General features: G+C 39.8%; 1 protein-coding gene across 1 annotated transcript in view; it reads left to right on the top strand.

The window, feature by feature from the left end:
• UNC5B (unc-5 netrin receptor B) overlaps positions 1-21,526 on the top strand; it is a 184,591-nt gene that overhangs the window by 26,866 nt on the left and 136,199 nt on the right. The gene's annotated exons all lie outside the window — the stretch shown is intronic.

The raw sequence follows: 21,526 nt of genomic DNA, 5'->3' as shown, positions 1-21,526 counted from the left end.
TTTGACAAATTAACATCACATCTTTTTGCTAGCTGAACTGAATGGTGTGTGCGCTTGCTCAGATCTAGACATAGGGATTGCCTAGGGGTGTGGTGGGTGCCCACTAAACTGGAAATTACTCAACAATTTTCTAATACCTTTCAAGTGTTTTGGAATGGAGTATGATAGCGAATTCAAAATTTAGTTCAAATCCAAATGGGTACCCTGATTCCAATGATCTTTCACATGATTTACTGTCAGCCCCACTACGTAGACCAAATCAAGAAACCAACTTCACCAAAAGGATAAAACTATTTTTATTAATTAATTATTATTATTAATTTAATAGACTTGTCCCCGCCCATCTCCCCACAATGGGGGACTCTGGGCGGCTTATAACAAACAATCCTGGCTCTAGTAACAGAATCTTGCATGCCTGACTGGGCTTCCCCACCTCCCCACCCCCATTTATACTTATGTGAATTAGGGAGTGTCTGCCCGAGTCACTTGTTTACACCTTCTTTTTATTTTGCTCTTAAGCCATGTACTTCCCCTGTTGCTTTGGTAATGCATCTGGCCTTTCTCTGTCAGGGTCACCTTCCTTACTCTCTACATTTTATTTTACAGTGTATTCCCTGTTTGATTTCAGCATCATCAGCCCGAGATTCCCTCCCATCATTCATATACAGGCAGAGAAGGCCAGAATGTGTGTTTCCTTTTGCCTGCGCAGCCTGGGCAAGGACCATTTCTACTCCATGAGCAGACCAATGACAAACCAATCCTCTATTATGATTGTATAACTTGAATGTAAAGCTATTGGCCAATACCTTTCTTTAACCTTTCATGGAGGCCGTTGCTCCGTGATGGTACTGAACAGAAATATGCATGCTAAAGTGATATTGTTCAGGGCAATGACTCCCAAGTACTAAAGGCATCCATAAAATTTTATATTACACCCCCTCCCCCCAACCACCCAAGTACACTATTTGTGTGCAGAGGAGAGATTTTGGCATTCCCATTTACTTTGTATCTGCTTCTGTGTATACAAATGACAGTTTGGTTCTGTTTTCATTAGTATTTATGTACTTGCTGTTAGGGAATGCAGCACTTCCATCTTGATTGTTAATGACCCCTCCACGCAATAGCCAAGACCACTTAGGAGTCTCAGCTGAGGAGTTTTATTGCCAACTGTTCCATCTAATTCTGCCTCAGTCTGTCTTAAGCCTTTAGAGAGTGATATAAAGAGATGAGTGTATGCTTTTCACTCAGAAGAAATATATGGGTGTCTACGTGGAGGAGAACAACAAAATGCTCAGGGTTCTGTTGGCACTGTTGAAAACAGGAGGAGGGGACTTGCATGTCTTGACTACCTTGTGCTATGACTGTTTGGAGTGGGACAGAGACAACAGACAACATTTCAACAGCCCAATGTTCAGGAAGGAATAATCACCTCCTACTTACCTAGTCGTTCTACTGCTGTTTTTTCTGAGCAGTGGATTATGGAAGGAAGCACCTTGGTCATCTTTCCACTGCACCCTTCTGTTAAATTCTCTCAGGCTTATTCTATATTTGGCTTGCTGGAGTCTACCATAACTATAGTACTACAGGCTGGCACCAAGCTCAAATTATCCTACTTTGGACATATTATGTGAACACCTGGTTCTCTGGAAAAGGCTCTAATGCTGGGAAAGGTGGAAGGAAAGAGAAGAAAACAATGACCAGCAGCAAGGTGGATGAACTCAGTACAGTAGTGATGGCTGTTGGAAGACTTGAAAGACCGGGTTAGGGATAGATCACCATGGAGAAAATCTATGTGGTTGCTAAGAGTTGATAATGACTTGATGACACTTAATCAAAAACAAGCTGGCACAACTTGTAAATAAAGGAAGAACTTAAACTGGTCTTTTACTCTTTCCAATTCCTCTTTCCTTAGGAAAACAGAAATCCTTTTTTTTTTCCAGAAAGAGTTATTTCACTCTGACATACAAACACTTCCAGTTATTGTGGCTTTCTCTAACTTGATGTTCTTCAAACAGCTTAGTCCCTTCTTCATCCAAGAACCACAGGCAAGTTCATGACTCACATCTACAGCTCTCACAATGATGGTTGTCATTTGAGAACAGTTTCATCAAGAAAATCCATACTCCTGGCCTGAGATGTACCACAAAGCATATCTTGTTTGAGTTGCTTATCTACTTCTAGGGAGGGAAGAATAAAGTGGAAACAAATAGGCTACCTACATTAAGATGCCATTCATTCACAGCAGAGTTTATTCAGTTGGAATATTAAGGGCGGAAACAGGCCTGATGTTTGGAATAATTTTTAAATACTCTGAGGCTGAATTTCTGTGTACTGCCTGCAACTTGCTTTTGAGTAGGATTGGTGTGGATTGTATTGTTAGCTCTAAACTTTTATCTGTAACCTTTAGTGGTTGTAAACAACCCTAGAAAGTGACAATATTCTTTTTCTAAAGTTACATTCTGGCTCAAGAAAGCGCTTGTAATCATAGCCAAGATGAAGAGAAGCCTCTCTGCTCAAAAGCAGAACTGAGAGCCTTCAAATTAAGTAAAACTTATTGAGTGAGGGAGTGAAATAAGTCAATAACTGTATTTTACTATCATGTGATTATTGTGGAATTCTTTTCTTATGTGAAAATACTGCAGCCCACTTACAGGTAATAATCAGTGGGGTACTATTGATTTTAGTTGGGTTTTTGTAAAAGTAATCATAACTGCCAACCGATCTGCTATTGTAAACCCTGTTATTTCTTTAAAAAATATGCAGTCAAAATATTGCCACTATTAAGTGGGGGAAAAGAAAAGTGTCAATATTAAGTGAAGGGAAACTGGGAAACTATGCTAGGAAGTTATTAGGTTGATTAAAAAAACAACAGTAACCACTCTGTTGCTTATGCAATTCCATCCATTAATATGAAATAACTTTCCAGTGAAAACCTGCATACAACAGGGTAGAAAACAAATCAAAACAAAAACCGCTTAAGGGTTCATTCACAAATGCACTATAACCAGGACTGGAATCTGCACAAGTCCTGATTTCTTTGACTAACCCATTTTTAAAAATGTGTCAGTGCTGGAGGCAGGTAGCCAAAAACTGAAAACTGATGATACTAACTGCTGATTAGTATTGGACCTTAGTCTTCATAAGAGGGGGAAGGCAGATGAGTAGGGATGGAAACCAAGGAAGTTGTGGTACATGACAAACATCTACAGAACCACTCCATGGTTGTGGGTAGCTGTTGGTTTGCTGTAGTTTCTGACAATATTAGTCGTCTTTTAAAAACTACACAGCCTGCTTGCTGATGAATTTCTCATCATGCCCATGGATGAAGCTTTTCATGCCGATGGATGAAGATTTGTCAGTAGCCCAGAGACTGGGGTGTTGTTTTTGCTGTTGTTTGTCCAAATAAGTTGCAGTCTTGTAAATAAAAGGTGATAAGTTGGCAGGCTGTTTTGCTATACTTTTACATCGAATTTCTGACATAGTTTTGCAAATGGGCTCGGAATTGGAAGAGTTCCTCCTTTCTGTGGATTCATTCAAATAGAACTATTTACATTTCCTTATTGAAGACTTGTGTGGAATAATTCAATCAGAAATATTTGTACACATATCAGCTTAGTGTTTGGAATATAAAAAATCACATGAACATTATCTAGGCTAGAACATAATTCCCAATTAGGCAAATTATACTTCTCCAGTGGGAGGAAAAATTGTATTTAGACAAGTGTCAGCATGGAAGCATAGCAATACGTGTCAGCAGAAGTAATACATTTCCATATGGAAGGAAAATCATCAGACAGATCAAGACTGCTAACAGATTCTTGAGATTGAAAAAGAATCCCAGCATCCTGATCTCTATCTGCCTTTTTCTCAAGTTTCATGAAGAAAATCTATGTGGTTGCCAAGAATTGACAACTTGATGGCACATAATTAAATTTTTTCCCCTCAAGTTAGTCTACAAACAACTGTCCTTCCTTTTGGATTATAATATTTTAATCTTTTTTTAAAAATAACTTGAACAAGGATTCTCAGCCCCCTGATTCATTTAAGTCCAGTGGATTATTCCTGGAAATTAGAGCACATGGGAATAATACTGGGGCAAGATAAAGCAAATGTACGAGTGACAGATGAGCAAATGAAAGCTTGGTGATGATGAAGTGACTGAAGTGCCTGGAGCGGTAATGGCATAAAACCAAGTTATTACAGCCAAGCACGGGTGTTGAGTTCATAAGTAAACTGGTTAGTGGTGATAGGAGTGACAGAGCCTGTTTTTACACTGGCCACTGGCCCTGTTTATGGTGACTCGGTCCCTACTTGAGAAGGATGTGTAGAACAAGATGCTGAGAAGTCACCCAGATGAGCCGGAGGTTTTCTTTCAGATAAAGTTGCTTGTATTTACCTGGTTTAATCAGTTGGGTAAAGCCAAAAAGAATGAGAAGGGCAGTATTTTATGGCATAATTGAGATTCTTCTGAGCATTGGAACCTGAAGAAGTAGGTCAGGTTCTCTGCAGTTGTGAGTTAATGGTCCTCCTGGCTTTTTCAGGTTCCTTGGTGGGGCATGTGTTGCTAGATTCAAGAGTTGTTTGGTGTTTCCTTGAGATAGGGTGTTATGCCACCTACCTTGAAAGAGGCAGGGGTCCCCTTTCCTGAAGAAGGCATCTCTCAATCTGGCCATATTTATCAACTTTTGCCCAATTCTCTTTTAGGGACTGTTGTGGTTTTTAGGCCATTTTTTATATATGTTTTTAACTATTTATAGATTATGTTTATGTCTGGAGAGTCCTGTGTTTTTTTATTATTATTGTGAGCCGCCCAGAGTCACCCATTGGGGGGAGATGGGCGGCATACAAATTTGAAACAAACAAACAAACAAACAAATAAATAAATAAATATGGTGGGGATTCAGCTGCGGAGAACCCTAGAGGAGGTGGATTATATAAATCCTTTCAGTCAGGGTTCAGGCCCAGCCTGGTTGCTCTGATAGGTGACCTTCACTGGGACCTAGATGGGAGGAGTGCACCCTATCTTCTCCTTTTAGACATTTTGGTGGCCTGGTATTCTAGACTACCTAAAAGGGTTAGTAATAGGAAGCACTGATTTGCTGTGGTTCCACTGTCTGTGAATGTGCAGTTCTAGTTGGAAGTCATGGGAAGTGAGTGGTCAGGCTCTTAAGTGCTCCAATGTGGTGTTCTGTAGGGCTTGGTCTTTCCCCATGTTATTTAGAATCTATATGAAATAGCTAGGAAAGGTCACCCACTGTCTCTCTAGGCCAAGCTTGAAGGCTGTTAGAGAATGCTAAATCCTACCAAGATAGTGTTGCTGCTGGTCAGTAAACATCATGACTATCCAGAAACCTTGGCCTTGGTGGTTGCTCTTGATATGTCCACACTCCCCAAAAAGGAGCTGATCAGTGATTTCCCTATCATCCTGGACATGTGGCTTCTGAAAGAGCAGCATATGGAAACTATGACCAGGGTGGTCTTTTGCCTAGCTTTGGTTTGACAACCTCATGATTGGACTGCTGCAATGTGCTTACATGAAGCTGCCTTTGAAGATAGCTTGGAGATTGTGAGTTGTGATAACCCAGTTGGTAGAAGAATGCCCATGTTGAAGTTGCTGCCCTGGCTACTGGTTGACTTTCGGCCCCAATTCAAGGTGCATCACCTACAAAGCTCTATGTGGCCTGGCACCAGGATAAATCAGGGGCTGCCTTGCCAAGCATGATTCTGTCCATTTGGTCTGAACATTGAGAGAGGGCTGACCTAAGAATTCCCCTTCCATGTGAGGTGAGAGGAGTGAGGGCTAGAAGATAGGCCTTCTCAGTAGAGGGTGTCATTTTGTGGAGCCTGCTATCCCCAGAGGTATGCCTGGTCCGGACTGTCCTCACAATCTGAAAGAGCCTTAAAATCATTGTATTTCAGTGAGCCTTTAGCTTGTAGACTGTGAACAGCCATCTGGCTGTAGTACTGCTAATTGTTTATTACGTTTTTTTGGTTTATTATGCATTCTTCTTGCTGTGTACCATTCAGAGTCTTCTGATTGGGGCAGTTTACAAATATTGTCAAATAAATAAATAATCGATCAGAAAGCCTTCCATTTAAAGCTCTTGCCATGCAACTTTAATTAAATTAGTTGACGCCATAAAACTTACCCAAAATAAAAAGATTGGAATTGAAAAGTTACCTCTGTTGTGATCTGTTCAGCATCCAGTTCAAACAGTGATACAATAAACAGCTTGTGGATTTGTCATAGCATCCAAAGTGTTTTTGGTATATTTGTTACCTAATTCTTTGTTCGGTTCTGGTAATTCTGTGAAATTGTTGTTCCTTTAGCTAACCCATTTTAATCTACTCACAATTTCTTTCTGTATTTTAATGCATACTACATTACTTGATCTAATTTGTTTTTAACTATTCTTTTTCTGGCCTAAGTTTTGACTTTTTAATCAATATTATCATTCTTCTAGTTTCAAACAGAAGCCTTTTTTTATAGTTCCAATTAAAGATAGCAAAAAAGGCCCCCGCTTAGTGCTAGGGCATATACTTTGAATGCTAAAATCCTAGGTTCCATTCCTTGCATTATCTGATTAAAATGGTGCCAGATAGTCTACAGCTAGAATGGAACATTTGTTTTATTAAGTGTAAGTAGTCAGTGCAATATTTTTCAGGCGTCCCTTCAAAGAATGGATTTTGAATCAGTCCCCACAACTAATCTGCCATTTTATTCAGAGGGAAGAACAACAACAACAGCTTTACCCTTAGGTCGATTCATTCTCCCTTCACAAAGAAACGCCTGATTTATTTATTTTAATTAACTAATTTTATTTTAAACTTATATAACCACCCATATTGTAACAACAACCTTCAGGGGTGCACAGAACAGTAAAGACAACAAATTCCCCCAAAGAATCAGAATAAAAATCAATAAAATGTAACTTTATACAAACTGGTGGCACCCTGAGGTAACGCTCTGCCGTACGCTCACATGCCATCTTACTGGGCTCCAGCCTCATCCTACCCCAACACTTGTGGGAACTGCCAGCTCTTCAAGGCTTTCTAGAAGGCAAAGAGGATGGGGGTCTGCTGGATCTCTGGGGGAAGGGTGTTCCACAGGGTAGGGGGCTGCTATGGAGAAGGCACACTTCCTAGGTCCCACTAGATGATATTTTGAAGAAGGGACCTGGGGCCTGCCCGCTCACCCTATCGCCCTAGTGGGACAGGCAGATACCCTCAAGGAGAGGCAATCCCACAAATAGGCTGGTCCCATGCCATTTAGGGCTTTAAAGGTGCCAGAACACTGAATTGTACCCAGGAAGTAACTGGAAGCCAGCATAGCTTATATAGCAGCAATGTAATATAAGCAAACCGTGGGGCTCCCAGAACTGCACACGTTGCCTTATTCTGGACCAATTGCTGTTTCTGGATGGTCTTCAAGGGCAGCTCTATGAATAGCACATTGCCCAATCCAACTGGGAAGTGATCAGGGCATGAGTGACTTATCCATAGTAGCAGTGGGAATTTTTCTCATGTAATGTACTTGGTGTCTTTGCCATGTCATAGTATAAAAACAAATACAATCAGATTCCTTTAAATTGCAGCCTTGTCACTTGATTCAGATGGTATGTTAATAGTCGGACACTGTAACTCCTGAGCAATGTGCCAAAATATGAGTTCTAAATGAAAGAATGTTTACAGGCTATTTATATGAGCGTATGGCACATATCCATGGGGGTACTGTCAGTGAATCTGAAGAATCTGACTGTACCATTTTGGCCATTTTTGTAAAGAGTTTGTTTTAGAAAGAAAAAAAAATGGGTCCAAATTTAATTTTGGATTAAATTTTGAGAGCTGTGAAGTACTTTTTGTTTGAGATAGGACTATTGGACCTTCTCTTCCAGGGCTTCAGTTCATTTTGATCTCTGTACTGAGTAATCTTATGTATCATCCCCTATATATCTGAGAACACGCTTTATTTTAAAATTACTTTAAAATTTTGTTAGCTAAATTTACTAGAGCCTTCCTCAGCCTGGGACCCATTCCCCAAATTTTCAGCCCACATAGTCATACTTACTGGACATTTGGGGAGTTGGAATGGCTATGTTTGGAGAGCAAACAGGTTAGGGAAGGCTGAAAAACAATAGTTAGATGTTTTCTTACACCTCCTAATTACTTAAATTGGCGGCCCTGTTTACTAGAATTGGGGCTGTTCCTTGAGAAAAAAGAGGAATTGTATTAATTGTAATCTACTAAAAAAGAAACCAGGTGTAATGTATTCTTTTTCTTTTCCATCCAAATACATCTCATGTTTTCATAGTGTGTCTCTTTGTCTTTTGCTACTTGACCCAGTTTTCAGGATGGGGCAAGGTAAAAATCTTTAATATGCTTTGCTGTAGCACTGCTACTGAGAATGGAAATAGAGCAAGAAGCAGAATTTTATTACATATGACTTCTTCCTTAGAGAGTTTTCCTATTGCTTTGGGATAATAAACAATAGACTTAAGAGAGTTTCTGATTCAGTTAAGCATGACCTCTTATATTACATGTGACTTTTGGACTCTCGGCTCCCATATTTTATATTCATAAACTATGAGGTTCTTTTACTCGAGGATTTGAGGAATTGGCAAGCAAGACTGGTTTCAACCATATATTGACTTCGATACATTATCTGAAAGAAAGTGAAATTGGAGCAGTGAAAACACTTTATTAGGACTACAAAGACAGTGCATTGCAAAGCATGTTATTTTAACAGCCACCACCATTTTGGAAGGCTCTCAAGGCTACCGCAGAGACAGTACCCAGATTTCCATGTATGTATGTGCACATGTATTGTTTTCTCACTTCCCATAGGCCTTAGAAACAACAGAAGTGGTTTATCTGTTGTTGTTGTTTTGGAACATCTCCTTTGAATGTTTTGCATAATCCTAAAATTTATTTCCCTTCAAATGTCCAGTGTATATTAAGTGTCTTATATGCGAGCAGCTGCAGCAACCCAGATGTTGCTCATCAGATGTACTGGTCCTGTCTTTGGTGTCCACGTCAGCCACTCTTCTGTTCAAGAGGACAGCACAGAATTGCAATCTGGATCATTTAAAAGCACTGCAGGATTAGATTTAAAATTTTTGTCATTACTTTAGCAAAGAAACAGTTCTTGAACCCAAGTCTTCTGGTAACTTAAAGACTAATATTTTATCATAAACTTTTGTGGATCTCAATCCATTGCCCCTGATATGTTTTCAGTGTAAGTAGATAAACCAGCTTCCTCTAGGAAGGATTTGTCAACTCCCTATATCTTTGGTGAGAATTTATATCCACTTCCCAACCTAGGGAGAATGTTAGTCTGTTCTCTTAGGAGCAGCATGACTTCAGCCAACAAAAAATGAAGCATTCCCAGCTCTCTGGAAATGGTTAGTTATAAAAAGGTAGCATAAGCTTTGTTTGGGCAGATCCATTTATATAAAATAAACCCAAGTCCCCAAAATATAATTTCCTAAAATTTCCATAGCCTTTTCATAATGTCCTTTTCAATTGCAAAGGATGTAATGCAGCTTCCAGGGGAGGCATGGTGAACTGAAGACATCTCTGTGAAAGTGGAGCTGATGACTGCGGCAAAGACTGAAGAACTGGTGAGTAGACCAGTTCTTCAGAACCTCTCCAAATGAGGAGAGGAAGGGAGATTGCGTGCATGTGCTCTGGACAGCTGCTCCTTGTGGAGACCACAGGACAGCAGTTTTCCACAGGTTTGAGCGCTGGGAGATGACAGGATCAGCCATCTTGCTTGCAACCGCAGCAGAACCTTTTAAAGGACACTTAAATTCACAAACCTCACTTTCTAATCCCATTCAGAAATTGCCTATTAACCATCTTAAAGCTATTAAGAGACGTTTGGAATGACAAGTTTGAAAAGTCATTGGGTGAGTTTAGCTTCAACTCTGAAGAAAAGAAAAATTAATTACAAGTTTAAGAATTTATTTATTTATTTATTTATTTATTTATTTATTTATTAAACCAATTTATATAGCCTCCCATCTCACCACAGGCAACTCTGGTGGCATACAACAAAGCTTAAAATAGTCAATAAATACATTAAAAATATAAAAATAAAAATAAAACAATGAATAAAAGGATGTTAAAAACAAGGGAGCCACCTCACTAATTCCCCTGTCCCCTGGGGACCCCAGGCCTGCTGGCATAACCAAGTCTTAAGTTACCTCCAGAAGCTCAACAATGACAAGACCAGCCTCACCTCAAGAGGGGAGAAGATTCCACAGCATGGGTGCCACAGCAGAAAAGGCCTACTGCCTGGGGCCTGCCAAATGTAACTCCCTAGGCGACAGAACCCATAACATGCCCTCTCTGCTGGATCTAGTAGGATGGGCAGATGAAATAGGGGAGAGGCGGTCTTAAAGAATTTGCAATAAACAGCAAAAAGCTAAATAAGATTTGAATCTAAGAAAGATACAAATGGATTAAGGGTCCGGTAAAATTTGGAATATTGACTTTTACTATAAGATTTTCGAATTAGCTGTAAAAAAATAAATAGCTTCTTGTGGGAACTAGAATTATTTTGGCTATCTTGGCTCATAACAAAAGTAAGCTACTTTATGATTTTAGAAACTGGACACTAGAGGGGACTAAAGAGTCTAAGCAGAAGGGGGGGAAAATGCAAGCCCACTTTTTATGTCAGTCAGTTTTGAGATTTACAAAATGACGCAAAATGTCATAATGTTAGAAATAATAAAGGAGATCTTTGAAGAATGGAGCCAGAAATTAGTAGCTACAATATCAACAGTGCCAGTAATGTCTGATTTTATGGATAGAATATATCTAAAAGATGTTAATGGAGGAATGACAGATGTGGAACAAATTCTCTCTGACAAGACAGAGAAAATACCAAAAGTGGAACTACAAATGACAGGCCAAGAGAATTATTTGGAAATGGATACTTTATCGGATATACAAAAAAAACTTGCTGAAGTTTTAGAAATTAAAAGGGAAATACAAATGACAAACCAAGAGAATGACCTGGAAAATGTTTTCTTATTGGATCTACAAAATAGGCTTGTTAAACCCTTGAAGAAGTCTGTGCAATGGGATAAAGAAGAATTGAAGTGAAATAAAATCCTATGACAATATTTGAATGAACTAAAGATTAAGACGGCTAGAAGTAAAAGGAAGGAATTGGTTTATTTGATCAAGGTTAAAATAAGACTTTTTTTTTTTTTGCAAAGTTCTGGCAACCTTTTGTGGACTTTTTGCTGACACCAAGATTGAAAAGATGATGTTTTATGGATCTGCTTATAGATAAGGGATGGGATATGGGTTGAAGAGATATCTGTTTGTAACCTTATAGGGGGTGAAGAGTTACTAAATTTGTCTATACTTGTTGTAATGAAAGTTGGAAGTCGCTTCTTTATATATTCTTTTCTTTTTCTTTTTTCTTGCATTTTTTATTATTTCTTATTCTTTTTTCTTTCTTTTAGCTTGTATTAGTTTTTACTATTGTAAACAAAATCCTTAATAAAAATTATATACAAAAAAAAAAAGCAAAGGCTATAATGTAGGCAGAATCAGTTTTTCCTTCTTTAAGATGTTACTGCCCTATGATTTCATGATAGGGGAAAGTTGTTTGGCCTGTGGGCAACCATGCACATTGCAAAAATAATTTTAAAGGACTTTTTTTTTTAAAGATAGTTATGTATTAACCAGATGCTACTTGTAAGGTGGTAGCTTATGTACTATATGTTACAGCACAGTCTTCATTGTTTTAACTTGAAGGTAAGACCCTGTAGGTTTAATGCTTGTGTTTGTATATTTTGTCTTTCTGCTGACTCAAGCAGCCATCTTGGGGATCTACCTTTTTTCATATCATGACAAATCACCTAATGAGTTTCCGTGGTTGAAGTGGGAGTTGAACCTGGGTTCTCCTGATCGTAGATCAACACTTTACACTACACCATGCCACATTTGAGGTCTTCATTTAATACAAACTCTCTATAAGCCATTTCCCTGGATCCTTGTGGAAAAAGAACAGATTGTTTCCTTTTCTGGTTGGTGACCCCAGTAGTATATATGAATGAACCACTAAATCATGCTTGCAGGCTTATATAGCTAGCTTGTATTATGGTTGATTTCAGAAGCTATACAACAGCTATATTGGCTGTTTTGCTTCACAGAGGTTAATAGCATTTAGCATACAGATGCTTAAGGAGTACTTGAAGGAGGATGTTTGCCCTAGGTTCAACCTTTCTTTTCCATGTGGCTAAATTGTATAGATCAACACATTGAAAGCCTAGGCTTAAACCTCAGCTTGATTTGTTTAGACCAAGGATTGGTCTGATTACAGAAGCTAGACAGAGGAAGAAAAGTCTCCTAGATCCTTTTTGTATCTCAGAACAATGGTTGTTTGCTGAAATCACAAGAAGAGAGAAAAAAGCCTATGGTAGCAATAGATACAAGCCTAAGTTGGGGCTTAAGATCTGATGGAAGTGAAGGGTAGAGTTTATTGTAGAATTACAGAGAAAATTGGACTGTCCTTTAAACTGGAGTAGGAACTCCAATGGTAATCTCCAATTGCAATCAGAAATTGTCAGTGGGAAAGCAGTAAATAAATACTGTAAACTAAGTAAACTAAGTACTCCTCCAAACAAACATTCTGTAGTAAAATTAAGTTGCAGATCTTCCCAAAGGCAAATTGAATGATTTTAAGAGTTGGGGTCTTTTTTGAGGGGGAGGGGACATATGCTCCACAGTGGTCAAAACTGTACATTGCTTTACTTCCTCTTAATTCTTTGAAATGAGAGGTATTATGGCTTGAATCCTGAGATGGGGCCCTCATCTAGGTAGCAGATTTAAGGTGTCATGAAAGGGCAGCCAGTTGGTAGTTATTTAATTTCTTATCACATTTTTACAGCCAGAGATGGGGAGAGACGCTTGTGGGATTTTCTGGATCATGTGCCAGAAAAAACTTGGCTGACTGTTGCTCTCACTTTGATTGAATTGGATAGGGGTCCCCTTTCCTGTTCTGCCTCGGGCAGAAAAATGTTATAAACCAGTCCTTGTAAATGGACAAGCCTTCTGCTTGCACGGTTGGGTGTTTATATATCCCCCTTCCCCCCATCCCCCCAGTCTTGTTCTCCCAAGTGCAGATATTTAAGCAAGAAATTTTTTTGTCTGACACATGAGTGGGCAGCTTTCTACTGAAGCCTCTTCCAAGTGCATGATAAGTTGTTAAGTGTTGAGGAAACAATTTTTAACTGATGTTAGGATTCTTTTAATATTTAACCCCAAGAATAGGCTTAAAACATTAACATTAACTTCACTCTCAGAAAGAAAAAAAGGAACATGCCAGGGAAAATTCTGGAAAATCCCAGGCCCATCCACTTATATGATGTGTTCTTGTGCAGCTGTGTCCCTTAACACCAACAGAAATACAAGACTACGTGTGGCCCAACAAAATGATACCTACCTTGCTTTAATTTTAGTGTACTAATTCATAGTAGGGAACTTTTATACACAGTAATTTTTGGGCTGGATAGTAAGAACGTAAAGAAGGTGTCCTGGTGCGTGCATTGACAGCACTCTCATGCCCTTTAGTAATGTAGAGTTCTTCTTTAGATTTCTATTTTGCCAACATAAATTAATTAAAAACAAGCTATTCATTCAAAATAATACTGACATTTCATGTGGAAGAGTGGCAGTGCAGGGGCTAGTGAAAAGGTCTCAGCAAAGAATGGAAAAAACAAAGTGAGTTTTGACTAAAAGTGGAAGAATTAAGCAAATGTTCAAAGAATATCTCTTGATAAGGAAAGTACAGGGGTCTCCACAGCAGGGGTGGGGTTCAAAAGAGTCAAACTGATGGTTGTGACTGATCAAATGTTATGCAGGGACAGGGTTTTGATCACACAGTTGTGGCCACCATCTTGACTTTTTTACCTCTCCCTGTGCCCCCCCCCACCTAAGGTTGGAATAGTGAGATGTGAGGCGGTACTTATGTGCCAGTGCGTTATTACCATGGGAGGCCAGATGGATATCTTTTGCGATTTGTGTGTTTTTTGTATAAAACAATGTGCCTGCAGAAACAAAGCAGATTTTGTGGTCATTAGTGAAAGTGGCTGCAGCTCTCTTTGTCAAGGCTGGGCAAATGATAATAAATGCCAAAGCAAGTTAATCTGTAAATAGCATTTCAGTGAATATGTCAGAAACAAAATAACTACATTGTCTCCTTAGCGCTCATCGTCACCCATCCCAGTTACTTGTATTCTCCTTGGCACAGAAGAAATTGGTTTGTGATCACTATTGTTTATCCTAGTCTTCATTTGGGGATTAGATTTTTTCCCAAGAGTAGCAGAGGTTAAAAAAAAGAAAAAACTGCAGGAACTCCTGAGAAACAGATTAAGCAATTTCTACTTGGAGAACAACGATTAAAACCGAGGGCAGAATTCATTCCTGCATTTGGGAAGCAACATTTGGAAAGCGACATCAGAGCACTGGTGATGTTACCTAGTTGGGTAATGAAATGTCTGCTAGTTAGTTTAAGGTATGGGGATACCAGTCCCTGCTTGTGGATGGCTGAACTTGAACGTAAAGGGATTTATGGGAAGTTAGTTTCTTTCCCAAGAGTTCAGGTTCAAAGTGGTATATAAAACAGGAAGCAATTAATCACAAAAGTATATTAGGCTGAGACATACCTGAGAACAAACCTGCTGGTGTATTTGTATGGATGTGCATACAAATATTCCCTTTATTGACACAGAAAAGGGTTTAAGAGTGTCTTCAGAGATAGCTCCAAATATTTCTGGCTGGCTGGTCTTAATTCTAGGAAGGTTGTATTCAGGAAGCAACAACAAGAAATGGGGGAGGACAGATTAATCTTGAAGCTTTTCACTGCTAAGGATGGAGGTGCCCAGGTGATAGTGAAGAAGGAGGCGTTGAGTATGTGGATTATTATTGAATAAAGGAATTCAGTCGAGAGAGATTCTGGACTGAAGTCAAACAGCAAATGGCTGATTCACCATTGAGTTGGTACCCAAAGCCAGCTGGGTCATTTGAACACATGAGGCAGAAAATATCACAAGTACTTTTTTCCATTCCTGTGAAACCCCTGTTGTGAAAATGCCACAATAATAACCAACTTAGCTAATAACTTACTGCATCCTGCCTAAAGCGACCATTTCATTCTACCTAACTGTAGGGCTGGCCTGGGGGCGGGGGATGGGGGTGGGTAGAGCCACCACAGAAGAGACAAGGAGGGTTGCTTTCAAAGATTGACATAAATAGATTAAAGAATAATTGCTCTGTACCTCCAGGCTCCGCTATTCATCAATGCCTCTTCATTGAAAAGTCTAGAGAGGCAGTAATTTAGTTATTCAGGCATTTAAGCAAAAACCTGCTTTGTCAAAGGCATTTAAGGGTTTAATCTGAAGTTCCACTCAGTGGTAAATCTTTCTCCAGTTTGCAGAAGAGAAGGGGGTAAAAGCTGGAAAGTGAGGAATATCCTTTAATTAGTTCCAGGATGACAGAAGAGAAGAGATGATCTATATTTTAAAGACATGAAAGGGGTCTTCCATCATTTTAGTCTGATGGAGAAATTTACTTACAATAGAATATTGAACATAGGTGTAACTAAGGGCTGTAGGAAGAAAAGTACATGTGCTATGTCTACTTGATCTTATTGATTGACTGATTCATTCATTCATTAAATTTGTATTCCAAACTTTCTTCCCAAGAATCTAGTAGTGAACATCCTCCAATTTTAAAGGCTCAACAATCCTATGAAGTAAGTGGGGCTGGGAGATAGCAACTAGCCCCAAAATAGCTGAAGATGGTCATGAACATTTGCCTACCCAGTCATGTTCTCCAGCCTAATAATACCATTGCTGGCTATCTTCATATCTTAGGTTTGAGATGGGCCCAGGTTTAGGCATGCGTGGGAGAGACTTACTGAACTCAAGAGATACAACTTAGCCATGAAAGCTTTCCTATTTTACTTTGAATATGACTAAGTCTGGATCCATCCCATTCTTTGGAAGGAATAATCCAGATGTAAACTGTATCTGTGTATTTTAGTATATGACTTTGTTCACCTCTTAAGGCATGGTTTTATAGTACGTTTTCTAAGTATCTACTCTAGAAACAAATTCTGAGGGTGAAACTCAATGGAGTTTACCCTCAGGTAAATTCAGAAGATTGCTGTATATTTGTTTTAAGAAACCCTTGCTTGCTTGGAGGTACCTCTGTAATGATAACCTATTTTTCCTTTGGATCTCTCCATCTTGGCTGTGATACCAATGCATTAAGGAATGTAAACTGGGCTTACCTCATTTTTAGACTGTTGTCCTAGATATTTGGATGGTAGCATTTCCTATAGGAGGGGAATGATTAGCCTTTGCATTGGGAAAAATGTCTGCTGTTAATTCCAGTATTTCTCCTTTAAAGCAGAATTGATTTTAGGGAAACTGCTGATCAGAAATGTAGCATTGTTCTATTTGCAAACATTGTCTACACATTGTGTTGATTTTGACTTTCCCTCATTTTCCTGCATTATATATACTTGCTTCATACTTCCTGTGCTGAACTGAGAATACTGTATCTGAAATTGCCACATTTCAGAATCCTTTCATTATTATAGTACATTCCCCTTAAGTGAATATAAAAACTTTCTAAATCCTGGAGCATATGGCAATCGTTTTCCAATTCTGTAAAGAACCATTTGCATAATATTCACTGACATTTGTATTTGAGTTATTTATGATAAAAAGCAGTCATTTGTTAGCACAGCCTGGGATGGAGCAACAGTTACTGTTATGGGAGCAGTGCATGGAAATGAATTAATCACCCATGTGAATACCCCTTGGTACACCAAAATGATAAGGTTTTATGAAGCTAGTTATATGTCTAGATTTCTAATTAAAAGGAACAATCACAGTAAATTTTCTTAAGGGCTTGACAGCTCTTACGGCTTCACATGTAAAGGGGTTGGGGTAAGTCTAAGCTGCAGAGATTATGTGGAACTGTTTGCATATAGTATTAATACAAAATTTTGTAATACCCTACCCTCTGCCTTTGATTGCTTTGCATACTTCCCAAATGCTCAGCTTCCTAATTCACAGCCATTGGGCATGTGCTGACATGTGACTTGCTGAGCCGGTCCATGACATTTTCTGTCTCTGACCTCTTAGTCACACCTATCTCTGCCAAAACTTTTTGTCTCGACATTTCAGTCTTTGCCATTAACCCATAGCAACCTCCCTTGAGTGGAATCAAACCATTGTGTAGCTGACTTTTGTTCAACCGATTGCCTGCACTGCAGGGTGAGATGGGAGGGAGCAATTCTGATTAAGATCATGGCATGGAGGAAGGAGGCTGTTGGGTTCTCTTTGCCTAGGGCAGTCCCGGTTCACAATGCCTCTCTCACATATATACACATATCACATTTGTAATAGGTGGAAAACTTTTATTTTGCACCAGTGGGGATTTGCTTCCTGTTGTCAAAAGCAACTTTGGAGGAAGGGAGGACAGTTAAAGCATCCAGTTCCTCACCCCATTAACTATTTTTTGAAGCTACATGATTAATATTGCATCTATTTTATTTGTCAGAATTAATGATGCTCCTCAGAGCTTCATCTGGGCTCCCATCTTGCTCGATGCCAGCATCTGGAAACAGGAACTTTTTGTAGGCAACACAGATATTGTATCATTAAACTGTGTCCTTCTCAAATTCTTTAAACCTAATCAGTCATAGGCATCCTATGGCTTTTATCCAGAGTTATGAACAGTAGGACTTATAGACAGCTAAGTGTGTTCAGAGTTGATGCTTGAGCCTGTAATCCTGCTCACATTAACATGGAAGTAAATTCTTGTTGGGTTTAATTCAGATTTATTCCTAGGTAAATATGGATAGGATGGAGCTTTAAGATAAATCTTTTTGTTAATTTCATATATAGCACCAACTGCTTTTGGGCCTCCTCCTCCTGATTCCCATGCTGTGCATATTATATGATAGACAATGATAATTTGTTCCATCTGAACTTGTTACCAGAATAGTGAGCAGTGTAACCATGCAGTTGCTACAGTTGTGGAAGTGGATCCTCATTCACTGTAATATCAGTGACTAGGAATGTTTTTTAAATGCATTACAATATAGCACGATGGTTAAGAAGCTGGATTTGGAACAGGGTGATCCAGCCTCAATCCCACATGCACATGGTTTCTGTGAGTCAGTGGCGGTCTGTTAGCCCAAACGGTTTCATAGAACTGTTGTGAAGCATGCCAACATGTAATGGTATATGGGAATGACCTTGGGAGACAGTGAGAAAAGATGCAGCCAAGGGAATGGTCAGATAAGAGGCAGCCTAGCCTGCAGCAGGAATGTGGGTGGGGCAAGTGACTCAGAAGGGACCCTCCCTAGTTTCTTGGGCTGCAAAGGGGATGGGGGGAGAAATGTCTTTCAGACTTGCAAAATTCTGTTAATGTAACCTTACAATAAAGCAGAATTAGCTCATCTGGTTGTGCTTCCCGTCTGGTCTACATCACAAGGCTGATACAACTTGAGCTCCCAGAAAAAAGAGGGTATATAAATGCAAGGAAGGAAGGAGTGCTATGTTTTCATTTTTTTCTTTCTTTCTTAAAAATTCTTTCAATTTTTAATGCAACATTACAGGATTTGCAAACTCAAGGATGCTCCACTGTATATGGTGAAGCCCTACTGCTGAAGCTTGATAGGTTCGGTGAAGAACATAACAATAACCATACTTGTTCCAACCAGTATCTTGTTCCTATGGGGCAAGTATTTGCTCAGGACATGGATGTATAATGCTTCAAATTCCATGAAGATAGAAAGATAGGATACTATATATATACCAGATGCATGTAAACATAACACCCTATGGACTTAACACAGTGTGTTAATTTAAATTCACTTTTCTTAAGGAGATAGCTAAATAGCTAGAACCATGGCTACAGTAACTGGAAATCAGCTTCAACCAGATACAGTGCAGCCATATTTAAATTGCCACAAGGAACAGTCAGCTACAGAGCTAGCCCTGCCATCGGGCAGATGGAGCAGTGTGTTGGGGAAAGAGATAAAGAGAGGAAATGGGGTCTCGGTGGTTCTGTAAAGAAATGTGGGTTTTTAGCAGTTAGCTTTTGATCTTCACTTCCAACCGCTGGTCAGGTGTTGAAGAAGCCATGCACTCTGACCAATCAGGACTAACCAGTCCTGGAACAATGCCAGTTGGTCTTGAGAAATAGCCCTGCCCTGCATAGCTGATGCATTGGGGTAAAAAGGGAAAGGACAGGGATAGGAAGGGAATAGCTTGCTAGCCCATGTGGGAAAATACAGGTATCACACCCAATGCATCTAGCCACCCCTCGTTCCATCCATCAGATATTGCAAGGCGATTGCACTGAGATCTAGTTAAATGAGAAACTAGGCCCAAGTGATTTGTTAGAGTATAAGAAAAATGCTGAGCAGAAAGACTGTTTTGACATTAAAGGCTTCCTACAGCACACCTCTCTGTAGTGCAGTGAACATTGAAGAAAGAAGTCATATGTGACCCTATGCTTTCTAAAAGGCAATGGGCTTTCCTGCCTGTAAGGTTCTAGCAGCTTTGCTGAGTTTGTTCCTCTGGTGTCCCATCCAGCAACACGGAGCGTTTGCCTGTTTCCTCCTACTAAGAACACAGTTTTCCTCCCAGCCTTTTTTTTTTTTGTTTTGGTGGGGGGAGGAGTGGGGTGGGAGGGTGTTTTTCCCTCTTTGAAAACATATACGTGTTGCCTTGATCCACATTCCTCTTTACAGGGAGATAAAGATCCTGTCTGGCGCCTGGGTTTCAAAACTGCTGCTTGATTATCTGCAGACGCCCTGGTAGGAGAGCCCGAGGCAATAGATAAAGAGAGAAGGAAGGCATTCTTCAGCCCACAGCCGCAGCCAGCCTCTTCTTCCCATGGCCCGTCCGCTCTGCTCACCAGGGCAAGACAAAACCCTATCAGGGTATATTAATGTTGCTGCCGCCGCCACCGTACTAATGAGACAGAGGGAGGAGGAGGGCGTTAACCTCATCTAAGGGGAGTATTGCTGTCTACCTTCACGAGGGAGGCAGGAGAGAAAGAAGGTCCAAAGAATAAGAGGAAAGAGTAGAAAGGTAGGATTGTGGGCAGAGAAAGGGTACTAATTCTGGTGGGATGCCAGACAAAGTGAACACACGTAATTGGTGCACTTTTTCTAGAAGTTTTCCCCAGAGGCTCAAGTAAAAAGATTGGAATGAAGAGAAAGGGAAAGTGTAATATTGTCCAGTTTTCCCCTGCTGAACAGTTCCTTTCCATGATGGGATGGAGAAAACCAAAGGGCTAATTAGAGTCAGCTGCTGAATTGGTGCAAGACTTGAATCCTGTTGAACTATAAGCAGCCTTTGAATGTGTTCCCTTCCCCTTTTGGTGTCCCTTTAAGGGGAGAACACTGTTGGCAAGTCAATTTCCACCAGGCTGCATTAGGAAGGCATCATTAGAGAGGTTTTGAAACAGTCTGGTGCTCCTCCGTTCACACAGGGTTTATGAAGGGGGAGCATGGTGAAACCTACCCAACCAGTTGGCAGGCTTCTTGGTTTGATTTATTTTCCTTTGAAGTCTCGCCGAAATGAAGTCAGAAAGTCTTTGAGACTCTGAGATTCTCTCCCTCTGCTCTTGCCCGACTTTAATATGATGCTGGATCAGATCATTAGTCCACCTGTCCCAAATGTCTCCAATTTAGTACTTGCTAGACTTGTTTGCAACTTCTAAAATCCTCCAGTCAGTTTAGTGAAGGCCTGTTGGGTGAGATTTCAGGGAAAGATAGTCAACACATCTGGAAGGTACCAAATTGGGGAAGGACGATCTAACCATTTCTTGCCCACTTGGACATGATGGTCTCGTTCTAAAATCTCAAGGGAAGAAGATCCTTTGCCGTTTTGCTAGAGAATTCTCCTGGCTGGAAGGAAGCTAGGGGATGGACTAAGAACTTCCACATTTAAAGCAACTGCTCATATATAGGCACATTATAATCTACATATAAAATTAGGACACTTTCATGCTCTTTTTAACACGTAGGAAATTGCAGCGTGCAGTCTTACCTGCTACTGAGAATGTTCACCAGTCATAGTCTCCATTAGCTCAGAATTCTGCCAAGCATTGGAACATCTCTCTAAAGGGATCTGTGTGTGCTAGGGGTCTTTTCACTGAGCTGCCAGGCATGGAAATAAGTAAGTAAGTGGCCACCAGGCGTGGGAGTTAGCAGATAATCCCCAAATATATTGAAAAACGTGGAATGGCTTTTTGTTATTTGGTAGTATAAAACTACAGGGTAGCCACACTTTCACTAAAGCATTGCATGTCATCTGTCCCTGTTTACAGTATTTTAAAAGATGTTCAGTTGGATTTCAAGTTGTTTTTTTTTTCTCAGTTAATCTGCTTAAACATAAACATACACAGAAATGTTTTCTGAGATATTTTGATTTGGGGTGGTTAGTCTTATTGGAGGCTGGTTCCAACTCTCTTT

The sequence above is a fragment of the Python bivittatus genome, unplaced genomic scaffold (genome assembly GCF_059951505.1).
Source record: "Python bivittatus isolate LINGU-HERP-01145 unplaced genomic scaffold, Pbiv_v1 ctg000400_np1212, whole genome shotgun sequence".
Lineage (NCBI taxonomy): Eukaryota > Metazoa > Chordata > Lepidosauria > Squamata > Pythonidae > Python > Python bivittatus.
The sequence above is the reverse complement of the archived record's forward strand: the minus strand, read 5'-3'. Positions and strand labels throughout refer to the sequence as shown.